Raw genomic sequence first — 23,533 nt, forward strand, 5'->3', positions numbered from 1 at the left:
CCACAGACTCCCCCCTTTCCCCTGCCCCACAGCTCACCTCCTTAGGTGGGACCAGGGGGTGCGCAGGTTGAGTGGAGTTTGCGACCATCTTTAAAGTGAATGGGGATGTTTGTGGCTAAATGGGACAGAGAACATAGAGGGATGCAAGGGAACATCAAAGTAATCTAGTCCAACCCCTTCCCAAGGCAGGAGTCCTTCCTTCTCTTTGAGAAGGAAGGACTTTGACAGTGGAAGACATGAGGGAAATGGTGTGTGTGTGTGTGTGTGTGTGTGTGTGTGTATAAGCGAGAGAGATAGAGAGAGAGAGAAAAGAGAAAGAGAAAGAGAAAGAGAAAGAGAAAGAGAAAGAAAGAAAGTTGGAGAGACAGAAAAAAGAAGGAAGGAAGGAAGGAAGGAAGGAAGGAAGGAAGGAAGGAAGGAAGGAAGGAAGGAAGGAAGGAAGGAAACTTATGATCACAATTGAACCCAAAATTTTGGTTGCTAAGCAAGAGCGTTGTTAAGTGAGTTTCACCACATTTTCTAACTTGGCCATGGCCACCCAGTCACATGACTGCCAAGCCACTCCCACCTGGTCACATGACCGCCAAGCCACTCCCACAAAACAGGCCACAAATATAGAATAGGTTCTAAAAAAAATTGAAACACACCACTGCTAGCAATGCAACCAAGTAACATCCTGCAAGTAAGCACTGTTCTTTTGATAAAATCTTGAATATCAGTTGTTGGAAATAACTGGTGATACCAGGGACTTTTGTGTTTAACTGTTTTAACTTTCAGCTTTCTGGATTTTACCAATGTGAAGCATTTCATGAATGTTTTGATATACATCCAGATTTTAATTCACTAATGAACTCCCAAAGTATTTAGAAAAGGAGCCTGAATCAGGATTTTGGACATTAGATTTGGCCTTATGTCGTGTCTTTCATAAGGGCAAAATCTCAAATGCCAAAGTCAGAACAGGTACAAGTTTATGCAAATGATGTCAGTTTATTAACCTGGCATTAAATTTGAGCAATTACCACCACTTGCTTAACAACTGCAAAGTAAAAGAGTTTACTTTGGGTATATGGGTATCATCTTATTGCTATGCAAAGCCAGTATTGTGTTTTGACTCTGTTATTTAATAAGTCTCTAGACAGGGAGCATGTTCCCAATTTCCTACAGTAAACAAAATGCTTACCTTTCTTTGATAGATATAAGGATTCCCACAACCACTCTTTTAGAATTTCTGAATACTAAACTATAGGGAGGAGGTGGAGGAGGGGGGGACTTTATGGAAAGGGAATTATATTCATGATTCTTTAAGGGTAACAAAAAATATTCCCCTAATCAAAAACTGATACTGTGCCATCAAGTCACGAAAGAGACCTTAGAGATCACACAGATAGATCAAAAGAGGATTCCCCTTAGTGACTATTTTGTTTAGTGACTGCTCGCTGTTATGATGGTCAGCAAAGGAAAACTGAAGAAAGCTCATTAGCACAGTTGCGGTTTCACTAGTGACTACTTTGCTTAACAACCAAGTTGCTGATTTGAAATGTCTATACACCAATGCACAGAGTATGAGGAATAAACAGGGTGAATTAGAAATTCAAGTAAATGAGGGCAGATACGATATTGTTGCTATTACAGAAACTTGGTGGGATGAAACCCACAAATGGAACATACAGCTAGAAGGATTTAAATTATTTAAAAGAAATAGACCAAATAAAAGAGGAGGTGGAGTTGCACTATATATAAGAAATAACTACATCTCTACAGAAATAGAGCACAACAATGATGAGAACTATCTTGAATGAATTTGGGTCAATATTAAAGGTTGGTGAGGGGAATGACATTGCCATAGGTCTATACTACAGGCCACCCAACCAAGCAGAGGAAGTAGATGAACTTTTTGCTAGTCAACAAACTAAGGTATGTAAGAAGCACGCCACAATAGTAATGGGGGATTTTAACTACTCTGACATCAACTGGGAAACAAACTCTGCACCAAGTGGAAGAGCCAACAGATTCCTAACAAACCTAGCAGACAACTTTGTTTCCCAAAAAGTAGAGAAGGGAACAAGGGGATCAGCCATATTGGACTTAATTCTCACTAACAGAGAGGAAATGATAGAAGGTGTTGAAGCCACAGGAACCCTGGGGGCAAGTGACCATGCAATATTGGAATTCAGCATTATGCAAACACAAGTAGTAGAACAAAGTCAAACTAGAGTCTTGGACTTTAAGAGAGCTAATTTCAATTAACTTAGAGAGAACTTGGGAAGAATTCCATTGATGAGACTCCTCAAGGGGAAAACAACTCAAGAAGCTTGGGAAATTTTGAAAAATGAGATTACAAAAGCCCAGTCTAGCACAATACCAATGAAGAAGAAAAATAACAGAGACTAAAAGCTTTAGATATGCAATAGCTGGATCTAATGCAACAATAAATAACACAATAGGGCATAGCATTAATAATAATTGTATATGCATTACCAAGAAGGATCATGCATGACATGCTGTAAAAAGAATAGTTAGAGAAAAGTTTACTAACTTTCTCAAAACACAAATGACCCACATTGGAAGCAGATTCAGAATAGTCAAAAGAAAGTCCTTATTCACATAGTGCATAATCCAGCATAACCCAGGGCATAACCCTCAAATTATTATTATCATTTGAGATGGTGGTGGCTACCAACCAAATGGCTTTAAGAAGGACTGCATAAATAAACAGAATGCAGGAAGTCCTCGACCTATGACCACAGGTGAGCCCAAAATTTCTTTTGTTAAATGAGTTTTGTCCCATTTAACGACCTTTCTTGCCATAGTTATTACGTGAATCACAGTATTTGATAAGTTAGCAACCTGGTTGTTAAGTAAATCTGGCTTCCTGGTTGACTTTGCTTGTCAGAAGTTTGCAAAAAGTGATCACATGACCTTGGGACATAGCAATGATCATAACTATGAACCAGTTGCCAAGAATCTGAATTTTGATCCCATGATCATGGGGATGCCTCAAAGGTTGTAAACAAAAAATGGTTCTAAGTCACTTTTTTCAGTGCCATTGCAACTCTGAATGGACACTAAATGAACTGTTTTAAATTGAGGACCACTTGTGCAAGTTTATCAAGGGCTATCATATACTTCTAATTTGGAAGCACCATGTTCCCATATATCAGTTGCGAGGGAATAAAAAATAGAAGAGGGTTTTATTACCATCTCCTGCTTCTGGTTACCCTTAAAACATCTGTAAGAAAGATGCTGGAGTAAGTTAAGTCTTGATTTGATATAAGAAGCCCATTATTAAGATCTAATGACAATTTTTGAAATAATCTTCACTCATTTTTTTCATTTTGGTTGATTGATTAGAGTTTAATCATAGCTCTACTGAACCTAATTATGGATTTTCAACAACACAAAGGAATGAATTATTACTTAAATTCCTTTCACCAAGATTTAGGACCATGCAATGCTTTCTTTTAATTATGATTTGTGGGGGGGAAAATCCCAGTGACTGAGTTCACAAATTACACTACTCAGAAACAAGGGTTTATACAAGTTTCAAATAATGTACTATCCCAAAATCAAAGAGTTTGCCTTTGGCATGAGACAATCCAAATTGTAGCCTAATACAAACGAATGTTATTTGTTCTTCTGCTCACATTAAGCCCAATGGGTGACACCAGGATCACTTCTATACTTTTCTAGCTCAGAGGTGAGTTGCTCCCAGTTTGGCTCGGCTGGGCTAGGGCAAACCAGTAGTAGCGGTGGGGGGAAGCTCCGCCCACCTGCCCAGATGCTTCTGCACAAAGGCGCATGCGTGCGCACACGAGCGAACCGATAGTAAAAAAATTGGAAACCCATCACTGTTCTAGCTGTATTGTTTTACTGAATTGCAATGGCAGGTGAACCTGATTTTGTGATACTTAACCCAACATTGAATCATAAAATTGTTTTTTTTCCTTGTAAAATATTGAAAATTTTCAAAAGTGTGGATTGTACCCAGGTCATATGCACTATATTTCCACTACTAGCAAATTGTAATTTAAAAAGGCAGGATAGATTTTTTTTAAAAAAAATATGCTATTTGTTTTTGCACATAACCGAATTAGTAATTTCCAATAGCTTTTATTGGGGAGGGGGGAGGGGGATGCCAGCAGGGGGGGGGGGACATTAGCAGAAGGCATGTAGCTAGGAAACATATACATATGCAATTACATGTAAAATGTGGCAAATAATATTAGAACTGAACTCAGCCAATTAAAAAATATTAATAGAATAAAATATTCTTGTAAAAAATCCAAGTTCATTGACATCATTCCCATTTGTATAATCAGGATTAATTTAGATTTCCTGACAATAAGAAGAAATGGAAATACAGCCGCTTTTTTTCCTTGACCTTTTCTTCTCAGAAAATCAGGCTGGGATCAAATCACATTAACTAAACAGATGGTTAGAAAGCTAGTGAGAAAAAGTTTCTCATTTTGTCTTTTCTTTTTTGTAAAAAAAAAGTAATAATTCCAGATAGCATTTTCTATGCACATAAAAAGTAATGATGGGTGGGGAATAATTTTTAACTCATAGTAGCTTTTTCTTGAAATTATATCCTTTTAAAATCACTGGAGGTGGGCAAAAAGTGAAAAGGGGAACATTTATGATGGAGGATAACAAGCAAAGATTATCTCTCAAAGTGTAATACATTTAACATATCAAATAACCCCGTCTGCTCCTTCTGCTTTCCAATTAAAAGAAGTACTGAAAATAAGGCTTGGAAGAATTCTGGTATGAAGACTCTAGAATTCTCTGTCCAGTCTCCAAATTCTTCTCCACTGGTCTGGAAGAAAAGTATAGCCCCATCAATCTAGAAGCAGCCAAGTTGGAGAAGGATGTAAATTAAGTTGGATGGGCTATAGTCATACACACGGAAAACAAATAGATGATATTTTAATACACCATTTCATTGGAAAGGAAAAGTCATATGACTCCTTGTGTCAATCTCCATACACATGGAGAGAGGGAAAGAGAGAGAGAGAAAGAGAGAGAGAGAGAGAGAGAGAGAGAGAGAGAGAGATATTTTGAGATAAGAATAGTAAAATACTTATAGCAAGAAGGTATAAGTAAGCTGCAAGATGGATGTGTTGCAATGTCTGATGGGTGACTCTCTTTAACTCCTATCAAGATGTTTAAGCTTGAAGTCAATCTGTTCAGTCAATAGTTGGTAATGACATACTCATCATTAGCATACTAGTTAATCCACCATTATCTCTTTGGCACAGTGCTGGCCGATCAATTTTGTTTGCTCCGTCAATCTCATTTTCTAAGTTTGCAGAACACATTAATTTTAGGAACAAAACCCCTGCTTGGACCCCATGCTAAGCTAATAAAATAGCTATCTTGTAATTCAACACGCCATGCAAATATTAGCCATGTACTAATGAGTTGCCCAATAATCCCTGAATTTCCTTATGACAGAAAAGAATTAAGAAAAGTCATGTGTGCTTGGTTGTTCAGATCTTCTTAACTTAATTCAAGTTCCATTCCATTTTCTAGGGGAGCCTTCTCATGTCATACCAGATATCCTGTGGTTTGTTGTCCTGTGAATATGTGACTCAGCCTCAAATCCCACCATCATATTTCCAACCACATTTTTATTTTTATTTTTAAAGAAACAAAAAATATGGGGAAGTGAAGGGGAGAAATCTGTCAGACACTGATAGTTGCCTTTCATCCTCCTTAATTCTAAAAGGCATCTTTTTGTCCTCATTTCTATGAAGATTTGAGGGATTGCCAGACAAAAAGATTTCAAAAGAGTTGAGCCTATATACCCAGCTCCTTCTAAGTCCAAAACTAACAGATGTGTTTTAGTTCAACAGGCAATACGGTTTGGAAGCTTTTTCTAAGTCAGCACCATGTTAAATTTGGAAATGTGTGGACCAAATCCTAGAATTCTCCAGCCAGCATGCTGGTTGAGGAAATTCTGGGAGTTGGAAGTCCACACCTTGCCAAGGTCGAGAAGCGTCTAATGCTTTTATTTATTTTTAATTTATTAAAGCTTATTAGTAACCTTGACTATCACTAAGTGTTGTATTTTTCTATTCTTGATGAATGTATTTTTATTCTCCTTATGTACACTGAGAGCATATGCACCAAAGACAAATTCCTTGTGTGTCCAATCACACTTGGCCAATAAAGAATTCTAATGTAAAGTTTTCAGCCTAAAATAAATCTTTAGCAACTTTGGAGAAAAAAACACCAAGCAAAAGCTTCTTAAATCAAGTTCAGGCCTCAAAGTTCTTTTAAAAACATCCCTGCGCGACAGGGAAACCCTCTTCTCCCGGCGTTTAAGGGGGAAGCCCAAAAACAAGCGAAGCGAGAACCGCGGTAGAAGACACGTGCAAGGGCGGGGAACCCAGGCTGCCGCCGCCGCCGCCGCCGCGCTGCCGCCTCATTTATTTATTTATTTATTCATTTATTTATTGCTACGCGCGAGAGATCAGTGGCGTGGAGGAAATCTGATTGCTCGTGAGCTACGCAGGGGTGTCTCGTTTACAGGCAGGCGGGGGAATCATCTGACATCCACGTCAAAGCGGCGCACTCGTGTGGATTTCCCGTACAGCCTCCATTCACGGATGGGAGAGTTGTGGATCCGAGCGTAGCTCACTCTAGCGAGCGAGCATGAAACCTCTCCCTCTCCAGCGCGATCAAACGGAGCTACTCCATCGGGGGACGCCACAATGACTTCCTCCACCACCACCACCATCACGCAATTTCCACTATCAATAATTTAAGCGGCATTTGCGGCGCAAGCGGAACGGGGGTGCTGGGAAACGGGGAGGAAAGGGATGAGGACGCCTCGCGAAAGAGGTTTGGGCAAGAAGGTGGGGAGTTTTGATTTCAAGCCCCTTCTTTGGCGTTTTAAATGCTGTTTTTCTTTTCCAACCAACTCCACCACCCAAGCCGGAGGTTGCCATCCAGGCGTCTCCCATGCCAGCTCTCGGCGCTGTCTTTCGCGGCTAGGCGCCTAAAAGAGGGGGAAAGAGCGAGCGAGCGCAAAGGTGAGTTTGGGGTTGATTCTCTCCCGACTGTTTTGTTATGTCTGCGAGAAAATTCCGCCGAGCGGCGGGACTGGGCACGTTTGCCCGCTGCGTGTTCTCTTCGAAAGTGACTCGTAACGTTATCCGGACCCTTCATTAATAAACCATGCTTGTTATTATCTTGATTGCATTCTTAATAGGCAGACGACGGAGAGGTCAGTCAGGGAGCTATATTTAAATGGATCTGGTTTGTTTAATGTACTAACAAGTAGAAAACTAATCTGCTCCGGCTTTAAGAGATTGCTAGCGGTTCAAGTCGCCACCAAGCCACCCCTCACCCCCTGGTCCGGGATCCAGACCGCGACTTAAGAAACCACCAGCGGGGGGGGGGGGGACACCTTTATTTCGGGCTTCCTTGTTTTCCCTGCTCCGATTTATCCGTTGGCACCCAACCTGTTCCGCGAAAACGACGCTTTCTCCCCGCCGTGGGTCACCCGGGCAGACTTGCACTAGATCTCGCCGCCTTCTTACCACGCTGAAATTTGGGGGGAGAGGACTCTTAACAGAACTTAGCGCGGGTGTCTTTCAGCCTCCACCACCCCTCCCCGCGGTAAATTTAATTTCTTGCTTTCCGGTCGTAGAGGAAGGGGCACCCAGGATGAAGGAAAGTGGATCCGGACGTAAGTCCGAGCATATTTGCCGGCGTCTTTGAGAGGCCTCCCTTTTGAGAGGTTGGGCCGATCTAAGGAGGGAGCGAACGGAAAACCAAGTTTCCGAGAAGCGAAAGGGGTTGCTTGCAAAGACGCTGGAGTTTTCCGTGCAGTTGCGGCGGTCTGGGGAGGGGGCAGCGGGGAGCGGGCGGAGTAGGCAGTGCGGTTCCTTTAAACCGGGGGCGACCCGGTGCTGGTGCCCGTTTGGAAGCGGCTTGACCAATAGCAACCCAAATGGAGATCTAAATAATTCCTGAGTGAGAGGAAGCAAACGCGAGGAGGGAGGGAGGAGGAGGAGGGGGCGGTGGTGTGGGGGCACAGCCAGGCTCCTACGACAGCCGGGGGGGGGGGAGAAAGGAAGGGAGAGAAAAGAGATCAGAGGCTCCCAACAACTCCGTTGCCTCCCACCCTTCATAAAGCTTTGATGAGACATTTGAGCCGCTTGCCTCCTCCGGTGTTCCTGGAGCTGCAGGAGGCGGCTGGAGGGACTGGACGGCTGGGAGACGATGTGACTCTCCGGAGGGGACCCCAGCAGGCTTTGTGTGGACGGCAAGGTAGGGGCGAGGGAGAGGCGGAGGCGCGGAGAAGTTGGCTCGGAGCGGCCCTGTGGGAGCCTCCCGGGGGAGTCATCCCAGCAGCCCTGGGAGGGCTGGGACGGCGCGGCTGCCCGAGCCAGAGAGGCCCAAGGAGTTGGGGGGGGGGGCGAGGAAGAGAAAGGCAGGCCCCGCCGGGAAGAAAGAACTTCTCCGTCAGTTTAGGCTGAGCCCCAGCAGGGCGATTGGCCCGAGATTCGGTTGGCACAGGCTGCCCAGGGCGCTCCCGGCAGTTGGATCAGGCTCTGGCGGGAGAAAGCCTTCCTCGCAAGGAAGGCTGGCTAAGTTCGGGGAGCTGCACTTCCAGGTAAGGGCGCTGGAAGGGGGCAGAAAGGGAAGCCCCCGCCCCCGTCCCGCTCTCCAGAGGCGGACGGCAGGGTGGGCGGGCGACTCGGTCGCCGCCTTTTTTGTTTGTTTGTTTGTTTGTTTCTTACCCCGCCAGACACTCGTGTCTGGGCACCAGGCACCTGCTCGGCACCAGGTACCTTGGCAGGCGCCCCTGTGCTTGGCAGCTTCGCTCCCTCGCTCGCTCTGCCGCCTTTGCCCAGCCTGTTGTGCTCCTCTCTCACCCTCTTGCTCCGCTCGTCCTCTTCAACTTTCTCAGCCGGACCTCTCGCTTCCTTCCCGCGCGCTTCCCCCCCCCCCCTGCGTCCCCAGAGGCGGCGTCCCCTTAAGCCTGGATGCCGGGCAAAGGAAAGGGGTCGTTGGGTGGGGGGCACCATGTCCGAGGAAGTCTCTCTGGCGAGGAGGAGAGAAGCGAGCGGGGGTTGCAGCGTGGGAAGAGCCGTCAGGAAGCGGGTTCGTGGGTGGCTGGCGACTACCTGGCTGGGCTTTCCCGCTCTTGCTTTGGGAGTTGCCGCGAGCGGGCAGCTTCGGGGCGCGACGGTCCTGGTGCTACGTAGTTGGGGCGGCCCAGGAGCCCCAGCCTACGAATCCCGCCGCCGGCCAGACCTTACACGCTGGATCGGTAGCGGGAGTTTTTGTCATGCGACTTTGTTTTCGGTGGGAAAGGAGGCCCTCTGCTGGCCCAGAGTGGAGGCGCCAGGAAACCCCTTCTGCCCCGTGTTTGAGTAAATTAACTCCCTTGTGCCCCGACCTGTTTGCTTACAGAGATTAAGCCGGCTTCAGATCCAGAATAGAAAATCCCTGCTTCGTTTTGGTATGATCTGCTGGATTTTACGTTCATTGAAAGAGGATTTCTGGGCTTTGAAATATCAGCCGGGACCTAGTTCACACTTTAAGGTGATCCCCCCCCCTCAAAAAAAAAACCCACACCAGGGCCAGGTGAAACAAAGCAGGCAGGCTCTTATTCAAGGCTATTTTTCCGAAAGCAATTAGACAATCCCTTTACATTAGTAGAAGACATCTCCATTTATCTGAACAACCGATGCAGGTTCAAACCTCTCTGGCGGCTGGAATGCATGTTAGCCAATAATGTGTTTAACACAGGTTGAATAGAAATTGGACTTAAAATTGAGCAAGAAATGAATTCAGATGTTTGGGATGCTCAATCTTCACCTAAGGGCCAACCCATGATAATTTAGGGTGGGAAGATGTGCTGATGAAGCCTTAGAGGTACTGTGATCCTGAACCCCAAGCTATCCCTACCTTGGAGCCTTTGGTATTTTGGGGTAACAAATGTTGCCCTTTCCAACTAACAAGGCCAATTGGAGAATGTTGTGGAGAAAGTGAGTTGAAAAAGTCTGCTTGTATACTTTCACATGGTGATAGATTTTCCTTGTGATATTTGGGGGAAGAAGACTAGACTTATTCTGCTAAACTTTTTAAAAGTTATATTCCATTTATGATAACTTAGAAGCAATATATCTTTGAGTGCCAGCTATTTGCAAAAATACCTGGGAAGTCTGCCATCAATTGTTGAACTTCCAAAGACTTTGGGTAGGTTGGGCACTTTTGATGGCACAAAACTGTATAGATTTTAATCAACTAGATTAAGATACGTTGTGTATTTAAGTCGAATGGGAGTTGATGAACTTTGTTTGAAAACAAAGCCATTTCCAGAAATGATTTATCTTTTCTTCAGAGCTGGCTATGGGACTTCAGATGCCTTCCAACATGGACTCAGAACATCAAGTATTCACATATAGTACAAACACAGGAACCGTGAAAAAGCTTTCCTTCATTTTTCTCTCTGTGTTTTTTTTTTAATGGACTTGGACAATGTGAAATCCTTATGGAGTGAGAAGAGGGTTGTTTAGTAGCAGCAATAGGCATGGCTAACCACATAGGTATGATACACTGCCAAAGGTTATAAATGGAATGTAATAGGAAACAATTTTTTTGGCTACAGTGTAGAATTATGCATCTACTCTACTCAGTGAGGCTCAGTAAGTAAATGGAAAGATACACTTGTTGAAACGTAACCTTTCCTGGAATTTCAGGCACGCCAGTTACCATAGCTGAAATTCCAGGGCCATAAAGTTATTTGTCATTTTTGTCCACTTTGCTAGATGGAAGAGTATATGAAAATGCTTTCAGCAAATTATTAAGTGCTTATGGAGGGTGTGATGATAAAAACATCCACTGCCTTATCTTTGACATTGTTTGGCTGTTTACTGCTTCCACTCAAGATAAGAGGAAATATTCATTGTGTTTTATCAGATAATCCTCTGTGTACAAGATTTTCCTCAGTGGTCTCTATAAATCTTCAACAGTCCTTTCTTCAGGAATTGTGCATGAAAAAGAGAGGATGGCCACATATAAGTCTCTATTAGCTATGAGAAAGCAGAACTTCAAAACACTCAGTGTGGCATCCTTTCAATCCTTTTTTTGATGTGTGCATCTGATTCATTTCATTTGTGGGTTCTTACTAATGGGCACTTACTATCACAAGATAGATCTGCATTCCTTTTTCCCATAATACAGTTTTAATCCTATTGGAGGATTGTGCCATTCCAGCTACTTAAGAATCAGGTTGCTCAACTAGGCTATCCTGAAAACATAATATACAAACATCAATTGGCTGAAGTTAAGCTTTCTCATATAGAGTAAAATTGCTTGTTGCATAACCAATTTCTTAATCACAGCCATATGCTTCTTGTACCTTGATACTAAGGCACTCTATGTAAAAGTGAATGGTAATATTTGTAAATGCAGCCTAAATTCATATTTGTTTGATTAAGAGCTGGTAGCAATGAATCCTCAAGTTCTGACTACTTACTGCTCTGTAACTAAGGAAGCATAAGCAAGATGCTACAGAAAAAAACAACATTGCACTGTGGTGTCAGTAAGACCTGCAAAATATAGTTATGTGATACCAGTTCAGAATATTTGGGAGGGGGGGTGAATAGGGGAAGAACACGTGTGACCCTCAGTGTGCTTACAGTAGGCGAACTTCAAATATACTACAGGTAGTCCTTAATGTACAACAGTTTTTTTTTTAATGATTATTTAAAATTACAATGGCACTGAAAAAAGTGACTTATGACCATTTTCCCCATGGTCATGTGATCAAAATTCAGACACTTGGCAACTAGCTTATATTTATTATGCTTGCAGTATCATCTGATCTTCTGATAAGCAAAGTCAATGGGGAAGCCAGATTAATTTAACATCCATATTACTAGCTTAATAACTGCAGTGATTCCCTTAACAACCGTGGCAATTTACAGGGTTGTAAATTGGGGCAACTGTCACTGAACAACGGTCTTGCTTAGCAACGGAAATTTTGGGCTCCATTGTGGCCCTAAATTGAGAACTACAGATAGTCCTTGACTTACAACAGTTCATTTAGTGACCGTTCAAAGTTACAATGGCACTGAAAAAAGTGACCCTATGACTGTTTTCACACTCATGACGGTTGCAACACCCCTGTGATCATGTGGTTTACATTCAGATGCTTGACAAGTGGTTCATAGTTATGACAGTCCCAGGGTCATGTGACCCCCTTTTGCAACCACCTGACAAGAAAAGTCAATGGGGGAATCCAGATTCACTTAACAACCCATGTTACTAACTAAACAACTTCAGTAATTCTCTTAACAAATGTGATAAGAAAAGTCATAAAATGGGCCAAAACTCACTCAACAAATTTCTCACTTAGCAACATAAATTTTGGGCTCAGCTGTGGTTGTAAGTTGAGGACTACCTGTACTTTAGGTATGACCAAAATAAATAATTAACGTTTCAAGAATGTGTGCATAAACTTACAGCTTTGTCTTACTTTGTGAATACAATCAGAATGTTTACAACTGCAGTGTAAGATTCCTTGGCATTGTTTTCCTCATCTGCCAGTGTTTCAGTAGAGGCTTGTAAAGCTTAGCTTTTATTGAAGTAATGATTGACATTGAGCTTTAACAAAGTGGTAATACTAATTCTAAGGACTTTTATTCAGAAGTAGATCTCATGCTTCATGGAGATTACTTCTCCAGCAATAAGATGCCTTAGGACTATCACTGTAGATATTGTTCATGACAGGTTCTTTTGAATTTCAATCAAAGCCATTGGATCTTACTTCCAAGTAGATTTATTTTGGAATCTGGTATAAATAACCTAGATGCAGAGCTTTCGAAAACATTACAGTGATTGTTTCTGGATGTCCAAATTACGAATGAAATGTTTGGCAGCTTTGTTGTATACTATTGATTGCTCTATTTCTTCAATTTTTTATAAGATTAAAAGAGCAACGTGTTACAACCATGTATATTCTTTTTTCCCAGAATTGCCATTAGCATCTTGCCTTGAACATTAACAGTTTTTTTTCCGAAAGTCTTTTTAAAATTTTGTTTGATATACATTTTTTTTAGGTTATTGCCATTTTGGGATCGATAACTATTACTTATTTATACTTCTAGTAACTGAGTTTTAATGTATGCAGAGAAGCTATCCTGATAGATAGCAAGTAGTAAGTACCTGTGTTATCTTTAATTTATGGGTTGATAAAAATATTTAGAAATTGAACTGGTGTGATATTTATAAATCCATGCACAAATCAAGGCAATGGCTCAGCTATATGGCCTGACCAAAAAAAAGATGAAGCACCCTTATGAATGACAGTTATTTAGATAAGCTAACCAATGAAGTGAAGCTCATTGAGTTACTGGAGAGCAGCATCATTGAAAACCTTTCAATGCATTCTGTCTGTAACTTCCAGGCAGTAAACATTTGCCTTAAGCCAGTGTTTCTCAACCTTGGCAACTTGAAGATGTCCGGACTTCAACTCCCAGAATTCCCCAGCCAGCATCTGCCTTAAGCTCTTTCACTATGATAATTATTCCAAAGTCTTTTTTTTTCAAAAGCCCAATTGAAAAAGGTAGGGACAACCTATATGAATCTGAAACATTGTTTATTTTTAAAGTGATGTTTATTTTTAAACGTAGTTCATTTCCTTTAAAAATGATTATCTTTCCAGACATCAAATGCTAAGGGTGATAGTATATTTACTGTAAGTTAGATTATGTTGATTTCTGCTTTTTTTTTAGAATAAGATGTTTGATTGGCAGTTTTTCCAATCCAATTTTAAATTTATGTTTTTGTTGCTATTAGGTTTGCAATTGAATAATTCTGCTTAGTCTTGGCAAAAAGAGAGACTGTTAAAAGATTACTAGTGCCTTGGTTTATTCCAATTCTGACATGTAATGTCATACAATGTGTAGATATACTTTATATAGACATATATAAGTACCATTCAATCCTACACACTGTATATACTACACACTGTATATACTTAACATATGCTAAATAAATAAATAAATTGTGTATACTGTATATAGTGTGTGTATAACTCCAGAATCACTTTTTATGGGATGGGCAGCTATATAAATTTGATGGATGGATGGATGGATGGATGGATGGATGGATGGATGGATGGATGGATGGATGAATCTTTTACTACTATAAAATTCAGTCTGTTCCAAATCTCATATGTATGCAATATGATTAAAGGAATGATAGCGGGTAATTGAAAAGATACTAGATTATATCAATTTGGCACTAGCAATCCTTACTATGTAATGGAATCTAATGTAATGTCATGTAAAGATTGTACTGTGCCTTAGCTGCTTTATACTTCCTTTTACCTGTCATACAATTTTAACAACAGATCTTGTTTAGTCTTCTAAAAGTCCTGATTTCTAACCAGTGCTGCAAAATTGGGGGAGGGGGGTCCTTCCTCAATTGGACCACAGATGAAATTTGATTCCAGAGGTTTGCCCTGTAGTTGCTCCTTCCTTGGGGAGACTGCCTGTCACACCACAACTTCCAAATCAGTTTCAATTACTTCTCTAACTCAAGGGAAAGCCTTGAAACTTACTACTCCTCTGTGGTGCTTTGAAAAGAAATCTTTGTAGACTTCCTACTGTATAGGCATTTGTTAATTTAAAAAAAATAATCAATCCTTTTGCATACATTCCATTCTGACTCACGAGAAGGAATGCTTTACAAGCCATCAAGCAACACACACAAATACCTGCAGCAGACACAGAAGAAGTGAGAAGAGAGAAAGTTGGTTTCCCTTTTTGTGAAGGAAGTCTGCTAATTCATAAAATGCTGGGAATTCTGGAAGGTGTATTAAACTCACAGATTTGCCAATCTGAAGCAAAAATGGTGTGCTCTGACAGACTGGCAGAGGTTAAACAATGTTTGTCTGAAGGTGCCTTCTGTGTGTTCCAGAGTTTACAGGGCATATGGATGAAAATATGGTGAGGAAAATGTGTGATGCCTTCAAACCATGCTGGGAATAATTTACAGATGGAGTGACTGGTGGTGTGGTAGAGTTCATCAACTGCATCATCTACAACAACCAAGGAAAGAACTTCTATTCTGGAGAAAAGTGTAGAAGCATCTGGCTCTTATTCAATCATTGTTTGAATTTTGGAGTGTTCTTTGATTCGTTGTTGCACTCCAGACTTTGAGCCATATTGATGGCCAGGAGACCAATTTTCATCCATTCCCTTATCCAACAAATGAAGTCTGTCAATCCAGTTGTCATAATATGTTTTGAGGGGGTTTTTTCCCTCTTACATAGATCTACTTGTTATATTCGGTACAAGGAAAACAGAAAATATTGCTATGTGAAAATGTTATGCCTTAGAAAAGCATTAAAGCTACTTTAAGTTTGATATAATAAAATTAATGTGTAAGAAATATGCATTCAGGATTTTCACGATTTTTTCCATTTATTAAACACTGGTCATAAGCACTGGAACATATTAGCTATGTACTATAGTAGTACCATACTTAGAAAACTATTCAGAACAGAGAAAAATCACATGAGAGTAACTGAGTGTATTTACTATTGCACCTGTTATGCATCTATATCTATATCTGTGTATGACAGAAAAAGAGAGGGAGTTAAAATGAGTAGCAGCCATATTATGGATCTCTCCTCATTATCTATATATTCTGATTTAAATGATTAAGGATGAAGTCATAGGAGAGGAGCAAATACCTAACCCTGTGACATGAATAATCCTGAATTACTCTTTACCTATCTTGCCTTGCCATGTGTTAGTTGTGAATTGTGTTTCAGGAATTTTTGTAAATTCAGTGCAGTTTCCAGAAGGAGGTAACGACATATTGGTATCCTTTCTCCAATATGGAGAACTAGTTATGAAAAATGATTTCCATCAGTCTTAAAGCAACTATATTGTTTTTCTTCAAAGATGTATAGAAGATTGGTCCACAAGTACTAACTCTCATCTATTCCTATTGACTGTGGCAGAGACAACTGTTATCGGTATGTTGAAGGATGTCCAGTCACTTACTCATCCTCATGGGTATGAAGGATGGAATTTCAGTGCTTGGAATGTAATAACATCTTTATCTACATAAACATAATTCTCTCACTTATCCTGGCACACAGAGACTTTCTGTTTCAATGAGAATAAATTCCAAGGTAGATTTGGGCAGAAGACGACGAATAGAGAATTACCCAGTGAACTTTGTAATAGAATTGGAATTTTAAGGATTGCATTCCATTTCTGTAATAATTCTATATGAAATACAGTTTTGTCATGTACATCTGAAAAAATATACTTGTTTAAGAACCCCTCCCATTGTCCAAAAAATATCAAAATGTACAGAACACCTATTCTGTTTTGTATTTGCCCACGTCCTTTGCCCTAAACTTACCTGCCTCTTACATTATAGCTGTTCCTGATAAGAAAGGACTAATCCAGAAAACAGGAAAAAATACAGTTCTCTCAAGCATTCTGTTTTACTCAGGACTGCAGATAAAACCCACTACTTAACTTCCAATATGAGGCAATTGAAAAAGAGCTGTTCGCTATTGTTTATTTAATGAAAAGAGATAAAAAGAAAGATCTTTCTTTGAAACTCAACAACTTGGAACAATTTTCCCTCTGTAGTACTGCCACTTAGTGTTCAACTTCACTGAATCACAGCTGGAAAGCCCATTTTAAAAAATTGCACTCGCTGTTAGAGCCCTATTTTTCTTGTTAACCAGGAGGATGTCATCATTCAGAAGCTGTAAATTGTGGATGGCATAACAAGTCAAAAGATGTAAACATTTTATTCTATACCGGATTACTTAATAGTAGACAAAAGTCGGGTGGAATGGGACGAGTCCAGTTGTTGTATATGTTTAATGTTGTATACGTTAAATATAGGTTTAATGGTAGTTTGATATGATTTTTTTTTTCAAAAAAATATCTGAAAATGAGATCACTTATAATTTTAGTAGTCACCTAAGTTAATAGCCAGTGTTTTGGATTTAAGATTGCAATACTATACTAAACAAAAGGAAGACTCAGAAAACACAGTTTTCTTTTGTGTTTACCTAGGGCAGTGATGGCGAATCTTTTTGGCACTGAGTGCCAAAAAGGGATTGCGCACTGTCATCTGGGATGCAACCCGAAAGAGGAGAAGCCCAGGAGGCATGCGCGAGCCGGAAAATGAACTCCCAGTTTCCAGTGCACACATGTGCAATGGCCAGCTAGTTTTCTGGATACTGGCGTGTATGCACGCATGATGATCAGCTGGCCGATGAGCATGCCAGAAAATGGAAGACCACCTCTTCTAGTTTCTGGCACTGCTACACACACGAAGGCCAGCTGATCATCATTCAAGCATGTGTGCCAGCAACCCAGAAGAGGAATGGGCAACACAGTGTGTGCCAGGCAACATGGCTCTGTGTGCCATAGATTTGCCATCACAGACCTAGGAATTGGCATGCTAAGGTCATGTTGTAGGTCTTTCTTGTTCTGCTTATTTGTGTTTGCTATCAGTATCACATAGCAAAAAGTCAAAACTTTCAGTAATTGAAAAGGGAGAATTTGCTGATAATTGTTTCCTATAACTACACATATAGTTAGCCCCATTTTGCTTCAGTGCCAGGAACTAAAATTGAAACAAGGAAACTATACCTTAGAACAGGATTGTCAAACTCAAGGCCTAGATGCCATATCCGGCTTGTGGGATGCGTAGATCCAGCCCCGCGTGGTCACCCTGGAAACAATTAGGGACCAGCCTGCAGTGCCTCTGCCAATGAAAACAGCCTCCCGAGCTCTGGCTGCAATGGCCTCCTCAACCTCTGCCAGTGAAAATGGAGCTCCATTTTCACTAGCAGAGGGTTGCAGGACACTGCCAGAAATGGACCTCGGGAATCTGTCTTCGCTGGCAGAGCACTCTGGCTGCCACAGGTGCCCCCGACATGACTGACATTGAGCAGGCTATGCCCACTCTGGCCACGCCCACCCCAGCTCCCCAAGGTCAAACACAACCCTGATGCAGCCACCAATGAAATTGACTTTGACACCCCTGCCTTAGAACAATTATCATTCGGTCAAGCTCCTTTCTTGGGACAGGAGCTGAACCAGATGTTATTAGAACAGAAAGTAAAAACTATCTTTAGTAATTGTAAAGCCGATTGTTGTTTAAAGTGAATGCCTCTTTAATATCTACAGATGTTGTTTCTATCCTTTGATTTATGGTTGCATTGTAAATGTGCTTTGTGTATTAGGCAGTATGATGATTGCTATTTAAGCGGATATATCCTTTTTAATAGGTTAATTACTAACCTGCATTGACTTGTTTTTCATATAACTGTTACGAGCACTCAGCCCTGTTCCCCACTGCAGAGTTGTAGTTTAATGGAACAACTTTCATTGCTAAGAGAGGTTTATATGCTGGCACGCTCTGCCTTTCTGAAGACTGAACTCTTTCTTGGAGTGTTTTGTTCTGAATAACTGAGCTCTGGCTTAGGAAGAACAAATTCTCTTTGTATGTCCCTGAGACAAGGGGTACTGAAATAATATGCCCTTTGCATTTTGCCCTTGGGACAAACTATACAATACTCACTAATTCAGTAAAGCAATGTAGTATGCCAGTTTTAGTATTATTGTTTTTTATGAAAGGTAGCTTTTGAATGGTGGAACAACATGTAATGTGTAGTTTGTCCTTTATTAATAAGTCTTTGAAAGTCCTTTAAAAATGCTTCCAAAAGAAGTGGATTTTTATGCTAAAGAGTCTGAATGATAAAACAGATAGGTTTTAACTCCTGGTGTTAAAGCCAGTTGACCCCAGGCGAAGGCTGAGAGTCTTTGTCAATTCACACTAATGGATGTGGTCTTCTGCTTCTTTTACTGGTGAACTGTAGTACAGTACTGGCAGTCCTCAACTTAAAACTGCCTATTTGTGCACATTTGAATAGCAATAGCACTTAGGCTTATATACTGCTTCATAGTGCTTTTACAGCCCTCTCTAAGTGATTTACAGAGTTAGAATATTGGCCCCCCCCCCAACAATCTGGGTCCTCATTTTACCCACCCTGGAAGGATGGAAGGCTGAGTCAACCTTGAGCCTGGTGAGATTTGAACTGCCAAATTGTAGACAGCTAACAGTCAGCAGAAGTAGCCTGCAGTACTGCACTCTAACCACTGCGCCACCGTGGCTCTTAAGACTAATAACTCTTTAGGTTACAACAGCACTGGAAAAAGTGACTTCGGACCATTTTTCACACTTATGACCATGGCAGCATCCCCATGGTTACATGATCAATATTCAGACACTTGGCAACTGGTTCGTATTTATGATGGTTGCGTGTCCCATGGTCATGTGATTGCCTTTGTTGCAAAAGGCAAATGGGGGAAGCCAGATTCACTGAAGAACCATGTTACTTGTTTAACAACTGCTGGGATTCACTTAACAATTGTGTCAAGAAAGGTTGTAAAATGGAGCAAAACTCATGTAACAGCTGTCTTTCTCAGCAAGGGAAATTTCTGGCTCAATTGTGGTTATAAATCGAGGACTACCTTTATGGTGACATGTTGTTGCAACAAGTGAGATACACCAAAACAATTTGGTATTCATTTGTCTTCTATAAATCTTTTAGTCAAGATGCATAACAAAAAAGTTGGAAAATTAAGTCCGCATTAAGGCCTTTGCAATATTAGCTCCTTATCCTGCTTCTTGGCATAGTGTTGGTATTCAAATTTGATCATTCTAATAGACTCCTGATGGCAAACCTATGGCATGTGCGCCACAGGTGGCACACAGAGCCAAATTTGCTGGCATGTCAGCCATCAGCTTCCAATTGAGTTTTTGGCCTTCTGGAGGGCCGGGGGAGGCTGTTTTTAGCCTCCCCAGACTTCAGGAAAGCCTCTGGGGGATGGGGAGGGTGAAAAACAGGCCCAACAGGCCAACTGGAAATTCGGGAATGATGTTTTCGGCTTCCAGAGGGCCTCCAGGGGGTTGGGGGAGGCCATTTTCACCCTCCCCAGGCTTCAGGAAAGCTCCCCGAGCCTGGGGAGGGGTTGTGCGCTCATGTGCTAGGAGGGATCGCACACGCATGCACAGCTGGGTGGGGAGGATTGAATTGTGTGGGCACACAGACAATTGTGGCATGCCATAAGCAAAAGTTTCACTATCACTGTAATAGACAGTATCTGATATCTATGGTTGCCCTATTGTGAGGAGTGAATCAAATCAGCAAGAAGAAAAGGGAGTATCTAATTCATTTTGGAATTAACTGCAAAGAAAGAGGAGACTTTGAAAAATCCAGTCATTCTAAAAATGAACTACGGTTTTGCCCCCTATGGAACTATGCTCAGATTCTCAATGGCAATTGATCATGCCTTTGATCTTATATATAGCAAGCCCCTTACTTTTTATTATTAAAGTATTAACAATGACTGCTTCATGTCACCAAAGGAGTTGGTGGATTCGCTAATGGAATGCCATGCACTAAATCAGGAGCATTCCTACCTAAGCATATAAAGTTTATGATCTAGTTTCAGTATTGCCAAAATGTATCTTTGGCCATATAAAGAACTAACAAAAAGAAAGCAAGAAAACTCATTATACTGGGTATGATTACTTTTAAAAACAGTAGTGACAAAAATGAAGTACTGTTATTGCTAAAACAGCCTTGTTTTTCCATTGCTTACATATTTCATACGAGACTATGTGGCGGAAAAGGATAATCTCTTGTTTAGAAGCAGAGTTAGTTGTCATCAAGAGGAGCTTAATTCAACTATGAATTAAGTGCCAACAGTTATTTAAGTTATAATTTATGTAATTTTTTAAAAAAAAGAAGATGCTAAGTCACAAATCATTTAAAGCAGTGAAGTTTAAATTCTAGACTTTAATGTTGCGTGTTCTCCTAAGCAGCTAAAACAACGTACTGTGTATAAGTTGTTAAACAGTACTATAAAAGCAGTCTTTGGAACTATTTGATTTTCCTAAGAAATCCAATGCTTCAATAAACTTTAATTGCTGCAAATTACTGAGTTGGGATCAAAGGAAATTAGTCATACTTTTATCACTTTCAATGTTAGTCATGACTAATTTGACCACTAATTTCAGCAGAACTAAAGAAGTATATTATTATCAGTAGGACTCTACTCAAGATTTATTATATTGGATTTTATATTTCATCATATATGGAACTGGAGAAAGCATTAGATACAGGTAGTATATAACTAACTGTAACTAAAATATTTATAAAAATGGGGTTTCTAAACCTACTTTAGCAAAAAGTAGTATTTTCTTTCTTCTGATTATTTTCAACAGGCAACTGGACTTTCTGTTTTTCCTTGAAGATGTTTTGATTCTCATCCAAGAAGCTTTTTCAGTTCTTCTTGGATAAGATGCTAAACATTTTCAAGGAAAAACAAAGAAACATAGCTTATTTGTTTAGTTTTGTTAGGCATTTTAATACTCAGTGCCTTATCAGTTTAGTATTTAATTACCATATTGTAAAGATCCAAGTGGAACTGGGAGTTATATTGTAGTTTGTTTATTTGTTTATTTTTATCAAGCCTGTGTTTTCATGATGCTGAATGTAATAATTTATTGTAAACCATCTGTTAAAATAAGAAAATATAAGAACCCACAGTCAAAGAAAAAAATAATATCCAAAACAAAAGCTACCAGTCAGATTTCACCTGAAGCTAAGCCAAATAAGTCTGTGTTTGAATTATTTCCCCAAAATAGTGAAGAGTGCCAGAGCAAAAAATTCCATGTCTTTATCCTTCCTATCTTTTAATGGTTGGGGAGGAAGATCTTTTTATGTAGGTAAAGTTATATTGGACTAAATGCCCTATTCAAAGCCAATTTGTAAGACAAATCTGATATATCTAATGAAGTATATATTGTTGACTCTGAGAGAGTTACTGTCCAAGCGATAAATATGATTACAAATTAGTTTTGTCCATCAGAATTGTGTTTGAACATGGAATAATAGCTAGCCCAATCTTTAAGACATAAAGCATCCATGCTAAAAAAAATCAATTAAAATACATAAAATTTCCATACTAAGAGACAAGATTACAAATTCAACATACTGATCCACAATAATGCCTCAATAACTCATTCATTCATTCAGACTAGATACCGCAAATCAGTCTACAAATGTGGTGTGGAAGATCATCATTTTGAGTATTTGCCTGAAGGAAGATGGGTGTCAGCCCAATATTCATCAGGAGGTTATTTTAAACAGCAGTCATTGCTAATGAAAAGTAGTATCTCTGCAGCTCAGCCATTCCATGGAGGTGGAGTTACATGTACTGGAGTATCCTAGTACAAGTACTACAGAAGAAGCTGGATCTGCTAGTATTCAGGTTCTAAGCCATGTAGCAGAGGTCAAATGCAGTACATTGAATTACACCCAGAAGCTTTTTGGAACCCAATGCATTGCTTGGAGCAGAGGTGTAACACATTATCAGTGCCAAGTTTCAGTTAATAGGTGGCTTGCTGGATTTAGTATCAGCTGCAGCTTCCACAAGGTCTTCAGAGAAAGCCTCATGTAGAGCATGTTGCACTACTCCAAAGTAATCATGATAATAGTATGAGTTACTTTAGCAAGGTCTGCCAGATACAATAGCTAAAGTTAGGCAAATGGTCTCATCACCTAGCAGTTCAGCTAGAAGTAGCTAGGGGTCTAGGAGTCAAGTCATAGATTTGTTCCTTCCTAGGTAGTGCTTGCCCATCAAGAGAAACAGTGGCTCACATGTTCTCTGACAGAGAACATTGATGCACAAATGGCAAATTCATCTTGGTTTGATTCAGGTTCAACTTGTTTTTCCCCATTCAACCCAGAGATGGGTTCCTACCGGTTTGAACTGGTTTGCGCAAGTAGGTAGTAACTTGGCCAGCCATGCCCCCAAACTGGTTCTATCAGCAGTGCCATAGGCTCTGCCATCTTGTTTTTTACTACTGTGCCTGCGTGTGTAGCATGCATCAAGTGTGCATGAAGTGCATCCCTAAGTAAACCAGCAGTAACAGAAGCCGGAACCCACCCCGATTCAGCAGTTTATGACTCTTAGGAGCCATGCACTGGGTCAAGACATTAATAGCATGTTCTGTGTGGTTTAGAGTACAACTGGGTACCACCAGTTTACTGATTGTACTGTATCTAAATAATAGTTGACCTTTCCCAAAACTTCATGGAGGCCTTTTGAAAAATATATGGGAAAGCCCTGAAGGAATTGGGGTAAATTCTTTTCATCTAAGGAGCAGAACCACTGCAGTCCAGCCTCCCAACCCTCAACTCATAAGCTGAAATATCTTGATTGTCCATATTAAAGGATGAAAAGTATACTCCCCTTTGGGCACCACAAAACATCTGGAACATAGGCGTCCAACCTTTTGGCTTGTCTGGACCATATTGAATGAAGAGAAATAGTCTTGGGCTGCATATACAATATATAATATAGTTTTATAATGTAAAATCCCATAATAATGTTAAAAGTTTACAATATTGCAGGGCTGTGTCATTACCTGTCCAGAACTGCAT

The 23,533-nt window shown here is 40.6% G+C and overlaps 1 protein-coding gene across 1 annotated transcript in view; it reads left to right on the forward strand.

The window, feature by feature from the left end:
* Window positions 1-6,562: 6,562 nt before the first annotated feature.
* Window positions 6,563-23,533, forward strand: part of BDNF (brain derived neurotrophic factor) — a 50,827-nt gene continuing 33,856 nt past the window's right edge. Inside the window, exon 1 of the mRNA XM_014061142.2 lies at window positions 6,563-7,037. The gene's annotated coding sequence lies outside the window, so the exon portion shown is untranslated. The remainder of the gene's footprint in view (window positions 7,038-23,533) is intronic.

Source organism: Thamnophis sirtalis, unplaced genomic scaffold (genome assembly GCF_051295495.1).
Source record: "Thamnophis sirtalis isolate CommonGarterSnake01/CBP01778 unplaced genomic scaffold, rThaSir2_p1.2 scaffold_1, whole genome shotgun sequence".
Classification (NCBI taxonomy): Eukaryota; Metazoa; Chordata; class Lepidosauria; order Squamata; family Natricidae; genus Thamnophis; species Thamnophis sirtalis.